Here is a 10737-nt window from a genome sequence, read left to right as displayed (position 1 = left end):
TCCGTCTCTCTGTCCATGTTTTCATTCATTCGTCACTATCTCGGAATGTCGACTATTCTCAGTCCTTGCCCCACAATGGTGGAACGAACTTCCCACCACAGTTAGGACAGCCGAAACCCATCCAATCTTTCGCCGTCGACTAAAGACACACTTCTTCAACCAATATCTGAAATAATATATATATTTTCTTATCTAACCCTAAATAACCTTACTGTCATGCACTGTCATGTCCTAATATACTAACCTACACTGTAGCACTCAACATTTGAGTTGTGCCCTTCCTGATGACTTGTCGTACAGAACTTGTAAGTCGCTTTGGATAAAAGCGTCAGCTAAATGACAAAATGTAAATGTAAATAGATAAGAGCAATCAGCAAGCAGATGTCGATCAGCTGCTCCTCTAGCTCCCACACACCTGAACCCCATGCCTGTACTTGAACATTTCAAGCATAGATTTTTGTCACTTGATGTTATAATCACATACTAACAAACCGGTTGTCCAATTCCTGCAAGGAGCTGAGGAGCTGGGTGTCCCGGAAGAAGCACAGAGAGAGGTTTGCCAGAAAGGGTTTGGAGGCCAAGTAATGACGATGACACCAAATACCTTGGCTTGGATGAATTGCTGTAACAAAGCATAATGCAGAAAGCATGTGAATGTCACCAAACTGCTTGCATGTTTTGCAAGTAAAATCACAAAGGGCTTCCTTATTCATGGGGCATATAAGCCTGGACACACAGTGAGGTTCTGCACACTTCACACTGACACAAGAAAAGCACAGACAGACCAACCAGACAGAAGCACGACCTGAAGGGTGAGATGACTATATTTATTATTATTATTATTATTATTATTATTATTATTATTATTATTATAATTATTATTATTATTATTATTATTATTATTATTATTATTATTATTATTATTATTATTATTATTATTATTATTATTATTATTATTATTATTATTATTATTATTATTATTATTATTATTATTATTATAATAATCAAGGATTACTGCAAGGTACTATGGCGCTGGTTTTCATCCAATTTTATATAAAATAAAATAAAATAAATAAAAATGTTCCCTGTAACATAGGATTGGAACACAAAAGGTTGTTCATGGACTCAAAAAAAGAATCGGCATAACATTTTGAGGGAACTCGCTGGTGAAATATAGGACCTTTTTTGATTGATTAACTTTTTTATTTAGTGGGACCATTTTAAACTAGTTTCTACAAAGTATACCAACCATTAGTTATAGTGCATTATAAATGCACTCTTAATGAATCATAATGCACTCGTTCTCTGAGCACGTATAAGACACTAGTGCTTATATTTCATTATAAGTTGCATATATATAATGCCTTATGACGGTAGCCAAAATACACGAGTAAGGATTACAGATAAAAAATAAGATAAAATAAGATATTCCTTTATTAATAATAATTCAGGTCTTTCAGAAGTCTTTATTTGGCATGCAAACACATGCGATGGGCGGCTCACACACACAAATTGGCAATTCTTTTGTGTCACCGATGCGATTGAGCCTCTGCACTTGACCCATCCCATCATCCTTCCCCCCAAGGGCAGCCAGGGGCACATATTGATCCCAGATATTGATCCCAGATATTGATCCCCTTGGGGAAATGCAGGTGTCATAGCAGCATGGGGGATGGGGGGAGGGGAGGTACAGGTATAGTCAGGGTAATAGTAGAAGACATAAGTATAGGCAATACAATTATATAGGGATACAAATAAGCAGTGTAAACAATATAATTAACTCTGACTATAAGCATAATGAGCAAGTAGGCAGTATAATGAAATGTGCAGATAGGTATGCCCTATCAGTTATACGTTACAATAAATATGGTCAATAACACTAATCTGAATATATACTATGAGTAAGTAAAGTACATGTGCTTATACATGGTCATAGCATATTACGAAACGATGATGCACTATAGCACTGGTATTCATAGAAAGCATTATTGAATTGTTGTACCTTTCCAGGATGTTTGGAGGTATTCCACTGGAATTTACTTTTACGTTGTAATTATGGAAACATTTTCCAAATAGGGGTTTTGAGTTAATGAAAGCTCCCAAAGTAAGAGAAATTCAACCATATAACATCATCCCACTGCACTGCATGAGCTGGTTGAAAGACACATGGACAGTGATGATAATGTACCTACTGTACAGAGTATCCTGGATGCAGTGTTGTAGTATTCGAGTCCTGGACTGATTTTCAGGACTCGTGACTCGACTTGGATTTGAGCACTGATGACTCGGACTTGGACTTGGACTCGAGCATTGACTGCATTCAGACTCTGAAGGTGCAGACGAGGACTTGGATAAATAGTTTGTTTTTGTTTTTGTAATAGGCCCTAATTATTTGGCATAAGATATTGATAGCTAGTGCATTTGTTGGCTATTGTGTCACAAAGTAAATAAACTCCCTTTGAAATGGTGACCGCTGTGTCATTTATGTTTAATGTAGACCTTTTTTATTTGTATGTCAGCTCTTTGACTGCCAGAGTGGAGTGGACTCAACCTTGATGACATGGACTCAGACTCGGACCAGGGGCGTATCTAGACCCAGCACTCTACTGGGGCACAGGGGGGCACAGAAGTATATGAAGAAGTATATGAAGAAATAATCTTTTGCCGGTTTTTGGGCGAAAATGGGTGGATTTTGTAACTATTTTTTTTTTTTACTTAATTTCGGTTTTAGGGTTAGGTAAAGGTTAGGGTTATGTTATTTAATTATTTTGGGGAGCCAGCCCCCCAAACTCCTGAAATGCATAGAAATCTATGAAATAAATAAAACAATCTGACATTTATATTAAAAAGAGCTAGCCCCCCAAACCCCTAAAATACATAGAAATCTATGCATTTTGGAACAGTTACTATATATATAGTCAAGAAAGCATTTAGTCATACTTAAAGTTTAAAGTGCTTTACTTGCATTGAACATTGCATTGAACATTGAACATTGAGGAGACATCATTAGAAAGCACAATGTATGTTTCCATAGTTACGCAGATGACACACAATTGTACATCTCCGCTGAACCAAATGATCACACAGCTATAAACTCCATTTCCGCCTGTCTCTTAGCAATAAACAAATGGATGACGAACAACTTCCTAAAATTAAATGAGGGCAAAACTGAAATCCTACTAGTCGGTCCTATAACAAAAAGAGAAATGTTACAGAGCAATATGGGGCAACTTACTCCTTGGATCAAACCCGAAGTTACAAGTAAGTAACCTACACTGGCTTCCGGTAACATTTAGAATTGATTTCAAGGTCCTCCTCCTTATATACAAAGTATAAACATTGCGATCATCTACTACTGGTCTATTGAAGGTTCCAAGCCACAGTCTAAAGAAAATTGGGGATGCAGCCTTTGCTAACTATGCACCAAAGTTATGGAACACACTACCTATGGACATTAGGGAAGCTAGATCTCTTAATATTTTCAGAAAATAAGCTAAAAACGTACCTCTTCACCATAGCCTTCTAATACACCCGCTGTTGATTGTACTGTAGCACTATTTTACTCTGGCCATTCTATTGCATAATTTTACTATCTATTCTACTATTCAATTATTGCACTGTATTATTGGTGTGCAAACCAGTCAACTTACAAAAAAGAGCCTGTTGGAGGATTTCAACAAGATAAATGCGACAACAGTGCAAAATATTTCACTATAATATTTCAAAGCGAAGTAAAAAATATTATAATAATTATTTGATCATGTTAAATGATCATTTGATCATGTTAAAAAATGGAAAATAAAAAACATTTGTTAAAAAAACGTGCCCTACTGATAGTGGTCTAAATACGCCGATGACTCGGACTAGGGTAATGGGGAGTCGACTCGGGCTCGACTCTGGCTCTTCTTCCGTGACTCGGACATTGGGGACTCGACTCGAGATTTAGTGACTCGACTACAACACTGCCTGGATGTAATTCATAGAAAAGCAAATGTGGAGATATGGGAACATGGCTGGTCATAAAATGTCCGTTCAACCATCTCAGTCGGTGCAATTTGATGATGCCATAGGATTGAGTTCTCATAACTAAGAGCTAAAACTAAGAGAAAATAAATCTTGGCACAGTTCAGGAACATATTCATATTTTGTAGAATCAGTTTAAAGAAAAGAAAAATGGATTTAAATATATTCTATACCTCTCTGTCCCTCTCTCTGTCTCTCTCTCTCTCTCTCTCCCACTCTCTCTCTCTTGCTCCATTCAATTCAATGGACAGAGTCATTTCATGCCTTCATATCCTCCTGTTTGAATCACTCCTTGAATGGCCAGCGTTCTATATATAATACCAGCATATGAGAACCTTTAGATCAGTGAATCACTTTAAGGCGAGACAGCACCCCCTAATAGGGAAAAAAATACTTGAATGAAAGTTTCCCAGTTTGTTATGTACATATAAACTAAGAAAAAATATATTGAAAGTTTTCTGAATTTTATGTTTATTTAAGCAAATGAGGCACTTCCCCATTAACCCATTGACCGCCACGCTTAAGTGCGCCAGAGGGCGCTAGAGCACCACCGCTTTAATCAATCGATTATCAGTGAGTTGCTTGCTCGGTACCAGGCCGAGATTTATTTAACATTGCACAAATAGATCAATACAGTCCATATTAAGTGATGTTGTGTTTCTTTTTCAAATGTAGCCAAGAGTAAAAACCCTAACCCTATCAAAACAGCAGTCAAAGTGTATATTTTCAGCACTACGTTTGTTTAGCAATGATTTTAAATGTTATTAGCCAAATATGAGCTTATAAAAAATCTCTGCGCATTGCATCGGAAAATGGATGATTTAGATGCGAGCACTCATGAAATCGTTGTATCCCAGAGAAAGAGGAGACCCAGGGCTTTCGATGGACGTTTCAATTTCATAAAACTACACTACCCAGCTCACACCAGCCGCCTACAAAGGACGGAAAACCCTTTTTTTCTTACAAGCATTGATTGGAATGTCATGTTTATATCTCACAGGTCGAACAAACCTCAACATGATTGCCATAAAATACAACGTATATTGTTTCTTCACCTTTCTGTGAACGTCTGACGCAATTATTATTATTATATTATACAGAAGTAACTAAACTTACACTAGATTTCATTCACAGTCTTTGCTATTATGTGACAAAATAACAATGACAGAACTAGGCAAAATCTGCATATGGCTCGCCGACAATAAACTATCATTACACATGGGCAAAACAGAGTCCATTCTCTTCGGTTCAAATAACAAACTCAGCAAGACCGACGGCTTCTCGGTTACAGTGGGTGACAATATTGTCACAAGGAAAGATGAAATTACCTACCTGGGTTCCATCCTAGAGGCTAATCTTTCCTGTGACAAAATGGCATCCAATGTAATAAAAAAAAGTCAACCAACGAACTCGATTCTTGTACCGGATCTCCTCTCTGGTAAACAAGAATACCCTGAAGACTCTAGCAGGAGCACTCATTCAAGGGTACTACGACTATGCTTGCACCTCATGGTACCAAAGCACCTCAAAGGCACTAAAAAACTAATTACAAACATCTCAAAACAAGCTGGTCAGACTACTGCTTGACCTGACTCCTAGAACCCACCTCACCCCTGCCCACTTTGACAACCTAGGATGGCTTAGAGTAGACGACAGAGTACAGCAACTTGCAATGGGCCTGGTCTACAAGATACACTACGCGACCAAGGTACCCATGTACATGTCAAAATACTTCCCAAAGGTCAGTGAATACCACGACCACAACACCAGAGGGAGCTCCACAAATCATGTTAAACCCAGATTCGGCTCAAACAAGGGACTAAACACGTTTCGCAATTATGCCACATCAATGTGGAACGCCCTACCCAAAGCTGTAAAGGAATGTGAATCACTACCCACTTTCAAAAACACTCTCAAAAAACACCTACGGGAGACTGCAATTCGAAACTGGCCCCTACAAATGTCCTAACCTAGTTGTACAGTAAATGACCAAGTATGGCTTTGTCAGTATTCCAATGTACAGTGTACAATGTGTGTGTGTCCCCTATCCCCCCCCCCCCCCCACCTCCAATGTACAGCCCCCACCCACCCACCCAACCCCACCCCACCCACCCAACCTCCTCCAATGTACAGTTTCTACGTCAAATGTATATACACTCTTTTTCTGGACACTTTTGTATCACAAACAGTACTGTATTTGCAAATCTGATATGTCATAAATGTATAGATGTAGCAGTACTGTCTATCTGTATGTCATGTATGTCATATATGTTATGATGAATTGAAAATGGGGGACCCTGATGTAAACAAGACCAAAGTCTTTCTCTGGTCTGCATCCCCTTAACAATTGTATGTATTGAGCTGTACTGTACTGTACCCATTCTGCAATCTGTTAATAAACTTTTCAATCTATCAATCAAACAGTACAAGCCAAAAAAAATTATGTCTACTTTACCATGTATTATTCTCTCTCTCTCCCCCCCCTCTCTCTCTCTCTGTCTCTCTCTCCCCCCCTCTCTCTCTCCCCCACCTCTCTCTCTCCCCCCCTCACTCTTTCTCTCCCCCCCTCACTCTTTCTCCCCCCTCGCTCTCTCTCCCCCCTCTCTCTGTGTCTCTCTCTCCCCCCCCTCTCTCTCCCCTCTCTCTCTCTCGCTCTCCCCCCCCTCTCTCTCCTCTCTCTATCTCTCTCTCCCCTCTCTCCCCCCCCCTCTCTCTCTCTCTCTCTCCCCCCCTCTCTCTCCTCTCTCTCTCTCTCTCCCCTCTCTCCCTCCCCCCTCTCTCTCTCTCTCCCACCTCCTCTCTCTCTCTCCCACCCCCTCTCTCCCCCCCTCTCTCTCTCTCTCTCTCTCTCATGGACAGACACAGTGTAGTGAGGATGAAGCTGGCTGTATTTCTTCTCCCCCTGTTGCTGATTGTCTTGGCCCAGCCGCTCGGCCTGAATGGACGTCTGTATGTGAAGGTGGAAAGAGCCTATAATCTCCGAGGGGATGGGTCTTGGAGCAAGACCGATGGCTACGTCAAGGTGAAACACCTCACACTCTTTAAAAGGGAACGCCACCTGCTTTTATATCCAGAGGTTTAATGAAAAGGAGCTGCCCACACATTCAAAAATGTAATCTAGTTTTACTGAAATACAAGGTTTCATGATTTGATGCCCTGCATGGTGAAGATATCAATAGTTCATGGATTCTTTTTGCAAATAACAATGGGTCTCATTCACCAACGGACATAAGACAAAAGATCAGACAGAATTTGCTCTTAGGGCCACTTAAGACATTTTCGGGCCGATTTTGGGATTCACCAATCGCCCCTTGTCTTGGATTCTGCCCTAACTAAGAGCAGGATTTAGGAGCGCTGAAGAGCAGTCTTAACTTGACAGACTGGTGTGCTCCGTGTTCTTAAGGGCTTTATTTGGGAGGAATCATAGTGATTCCTTCATGTCAACTCTACAGGCCCCCTTGGAATTAATTAATCATAATATAAATAAATATGACAATATTTGTATGATAAAAAGTTTCTGAAAATAAATAATATGGATTCATCAGATCACAGGGCAGTGGCGGTAAATGCCACAATTATGGTGGCCGTCCGCCGTAAAACTCCAAAAAGAAGAAGAGAAGAGAAGATCACAGGGCAGCTGGATTAACCATATCTGCTATTTTGGACAAATGTATAATTACTTAATTACTCAGATATTCAAACACAATTATGCAATTATTGTGAAATGATTGAAATGGTCGCCAAGCGCTTCCGCTACCTATATCGGCCATCATTTCCACACAGCTGCATCATAGTCAGTTGCATTATAATGAGCTGGACAGGTGTGGCTAACTCTTGATGTCATACTTTTTGCGATTTAATTTGCACACGGCTCTGTTGGCTGGCTTTATAAGGAGATGCCGGAGGCGTGTCTGTATGCAAATGAACTAAACTGGAACACGCGTTCATGTTTGTCAATGAGTGACATTCCTCATTGTGGGCATCCCAGCTGGGATCGTTTTGGCCACTTAAGACAGGTTCTCCACGCATTGGTGAATCCGGGTGTAATTGTCGGCGAGTTTGTCTTAGGCGGTTCCAAGATGGTTGCCCTAAGATCAATCTTTTGGCAATGTTGGTGAATGAGACCCAATTATGACAATCAATTGCTTAAGAGAATAGTGTTTATTTTCTTTTTATATTTATTTATATTTAATTTAATTGAATATGTATTAATATTGTGACTTAAACAACCTGTGTTGCCACTTCTTTTCAACTTTTGTGGGCATGAATTTATTCAGAGGAAGTTTTGACGGCTGAGAGGGAGAGAAATTGGAATCACAGAAAGGGAGTCTTGAAAATATTGATGTATTCCAACATGGTTTCCATAACATTAAATGTTACAATAACTTCCCTTTACAGAAATTCACCATGTATAAAGTTGTCCATTAATGTTTGTATGGCTTTATAACAGTCTGCAAGCACCTTATAAGACAATTAAAGCTACTTAAATGGCTTATAATGGGAGGTTGTTGTAAAGTGTTACCACAAAGGGTCCTAACCTCTTTATGGAAAAGTATCAAGGTAGTTTAATGGTCATTTCAATTCACTATGGTGAACATTGTATAAATCATTTACCACAGTACTGCCATGATACCGCTATTTGGAAATACCATAATACTTTTTTTGTGAGGGGAGGCAAACTAGTGAATACTTGTTATATTATGTTGTTGTTGTTTTTGTTGTTGTTGCTATAATACATATATATTCTAGTGTATCTTAACCCATTTATGGTGGGTCTAGTCTAAATGGGGGACTATATTAAGTATGGCTGTCTCCTTTAACAATGAAAAATTGTCTATCTATCCATCTATCTATCCAATCAACCAACCTGCAATTAATCCATCCATTCATCAATCTAGGTGAGGGTTGGCTCTTACCAAGGCCAGACCCGGACCATTTGGAACAACAACAATCCAGTTTGGAACCATTGGGTGACTTTCCACAGGGTCACAAGCTCACTGTTGACACTCTACGTCATGGACCGGGATTATCGTTATGATGACAACCTGTTCCGATGCCACGTCCGCCTCCAGCGCCCGGCGTACAAAAGATTCCATTGCTATTACAGAGGGAGTCGGCTCTGGTTTAGATATCTGTACCGCTAAAGAAAACCCTGCCAAGGACCTCTTAATGCTAACAGGACAGGGGACTTTGGAACATTGCATTTCAAGTCTCTATAGAAATAAAACAATAATTGTCTTGCAGGTGAAAAGGCTATTTCTATTTTCTTATACAGTCTTAAAATAAAAATCAATTGCAATTCTCAATATAAATAAACGTCTAAATATTTCTTCTTAAAAGATGGGGTTGTGGTTTATGGAGGTCAAACTTGAGTAGTAGTATGCACATTGTGACTACTAGCCAAATAGATTATTCTGTATTAAAGTTGGAATTATATAAGAGATACAATTAAGTGTGATTGATTATTGATTTGGGATGTAACATTTGTTAAAAATGAATAAAAAAATGTATTGGGGAAAAGACTGCCTCCTTTCACTATGTACAAACAGAGCACCTTCTAAAAGAAACACATCACTGACACATTTCATTCAACCTCTGACCTCTCAGGTTCTTATTGTAGAAGAAGCTTAAAGTATTCTGTTCTGTTTCCCACCTCAATCCCTCCGAACTCTCTTCCTTGTTGATACACACACACACATACATGCACACACACACACACACACACACACACACACACACACACACGCACACACACACACACACACGCACACACACACACACCAGCCCGCACGTCTTGACAGAGATATCTCCCTCCCAAAGCGTTCTAATATAAATCAGTAGAATTTCCCTCAGGCATCTTGCTAGACACCCCTCTGAAGAACTCTGGGGTCCCGTGAGGTCAAGGTCATTAGAAGGTATCCACATTTAATTGATTTCTCACCAATTACATACGAACTTCTTACAAGGTTATTTACGAGGAAACTTATTTGAATGTTAGTGAATGAGGTCCATTGAGATTGTAAGCACTGCAGTTTGAGCACCATCCTCTGGGCGATTCAATTTGAGATCGATAGCTCTTATTCTGTGGATGACCTGGCGGTAGGGCCGGCCCATCCTACAGGCCATACAGGGCCCCGAAAGGGGGGGGCCAAAAAATAAAAACACTTTATTCCCCACCCTTTGCTCAACGTCCAAGAGAAACACTGACTGGTGAAATGAGGTGTCTGCAAAGATCATTGAATGTAGTCTGGTAGGGCGGCTAGGTGGTGCAGTGGGCAAGGCGCTCACCACCAATGCAGGAGACGCTGGGTTCGAGCCCAGCTCTCCGCATTGCTATCAGCTTGGCTGGTCGTTCATACTAATACAATTGGCAGTATTAGGGGGTGGGAAGCTGATGGGTGGGGATCGGACGTTGTGGACGGCGACTCCTACAGGTCGGTTGGTGCGCCTGCGCAGCAGAATCAGGAAGCGACGGGGGCGGCGTGCCCTCCAAAAACGCAGACCCCCGACGCTGAGAGATCGCGCTGTGCAGGTGAAAAGATGCGAGTGCTGCTTCCTCGAGTACCGGAGGGGACACGTGATGCAAGGCTTAGTCCACATTGCAGCCGGCTTGTGGGAGGCATGGCCTAACAGCGTTCGAGACAGGGGAGGGTAGAATTGGACAATACGAAATTGGGATGGAAGAAAAATGGGAGAAAAAGTAGATACAAAAAA

General features: G+C 40.4%; 1 long non-coding RNA gene across 1 annotated transcript; it reads left to right on the top strand.

The window, feature by feature from the left end:
* Positions 1–660: 660 nt before the first annotated feature.
* On the top strand, positions 661–9543 carry LOC311240192. The gene is made up of 3 exons (XR_014620476.1): positions 661–812; positions 6883–7045; positions 8922–9543. It is a non-coding gene; the product is annotated as an uncharacterized lncRNA (long non-coding RNA).
* Positions 9544–10737: the final 1194 nt, after the last annotated feature.

The sequence above is a fragment of the Notolepis coatsorum genome, assembly GCF_963971535.1.
Source record: "Notolepis coatsorum genome assembly, chromosome: 14".
Taxonomy (NCBI): domain Eukaryota; kingdom Metazoa; phylum Chordata; class Actinopteri; order Aulopiformes; family Paralepididae; genus Notolepis; species Notolepis coatsorum.
Note: the sequence above shows the minus strand (reverse complement) of the source record. Positions and strands in the feature narration are given on the sequence as shown.